The following is a 1,029-nucleotide window of genomic DNA, read 5'->3' on the forward strand; positions in this document are numbered from 1 at the left end:
CATTTATTTTCATATTTTAAATGCTGTCCTTGTATCCTCTTTGAGTTTATAAAAATATCTAACTTTGATATATTGCCCCAAAACAGGAACAAACGTAGTTACTGTTATGACTGCATTTCTGAAGGATGGGCTTCAGAGTTGGTTGTGAAGTGATTAGATCCTGCATGTGAGCAGATGAAGCGTCACCCATTTGCCCACCGCTTGCATGGCCCCTGATCTATAGGAAAGGTGATACACTGCAAAAAGTAGAAATTATGGATTAACCTTCCTCCTGAAATTATGTTTTTCTGTTACAGATATTAAGAAATAGATTTTTATTGATCTTCATATCACTCCTGCTGACTCAGAGCCCCATTGGTTTGTATATAACAGTGATGGCGAACCTTTTAGAGACCGAGTGCCCAAAAACTGCCTCGCCCCTCCTACCCGCAGGGCCACCCACCACCTCCACGGCCCGCCACAGCAGATCGCCCAGACGGCCCAGCAGCGTCATGGCGGCCATGCCCTCTGTCCGCGCCCCGCAGCATCATCTGTACGCGATGGGGCGTGAGGGTGGAGTCTTGTCCCTGCTGCCCGGCTGCCATGTCCTTGGCTGAGCTGCTCCACTGAGGCTGCCCCCAGGATGACTCTCCTCCAGGGGGGCTGCTGGTGAGGAGGGGGCCACAGGGGTGGCGGAGCTGGGACGACAGCATGCGTGCCCACAGAGAGGGCTCTGAGTGCCGCCTCTGGCACCTGTGCCATAGGTTCGCCACCACTGGTATATAACAACAACAACAACAACAACAACAACAACAACATAATAATAATAATAATAATAATAATAATAATAATAATAAATGGAGACATTTCTTCTTTCTTCAAGAATGGGCTTGCTGGTGGCAAATATATTCCATTTTAAATGTCCAAATATCATATACTAGGAACAAAAAACAAAAAATAAACACCAGGTTCAAAGTAACCAGCTTCACAACTTATCCTTCAGTTGTAGTGAAATATTAAACCACATGCATCCCACAAACAGAACAAATT

The 1,029-nt window shown here is 45.9% G+C and overlaps 1 protein-coding gene across 1 annotated transcript in view; it reads left to right on the top strand.

Annotated features, from left to right (window-relative positions):
- Positions 1-186: 186 nt before the first annotated feature.
- The window catches only part of LRRC20 (leucine rich repeat containing 20), a gene marked incomplete at its 3' end in the record, with an annotated part of 25,033 nt that continues 24,190 nt past the window's right edge, over positions 187-1,029 (top strand). The window contains exon 1 of the mRNA XM_015829395.1: positions 187-228. The remainder of the gene's footprint in view (positions 229-1,029) is intronic.

The sequence above is a fragment of the Protobothrops mucrosquamatus genome, unplaced genomic scaffold (genome assembly GCF_001527695.2).
Source record: "Protobothrops mucrosquamatus isolate PMUCROS unplaced genomic scaffold, P.Mucros_1.0 scaffold6030, whole genome shotgun sequence".
NCBI lineage: Eukaryota > Metazoa > Chordata > Lepidosauria > Squamata > Viperidae > Protobothrops > Protobothrops mucrosquamatus.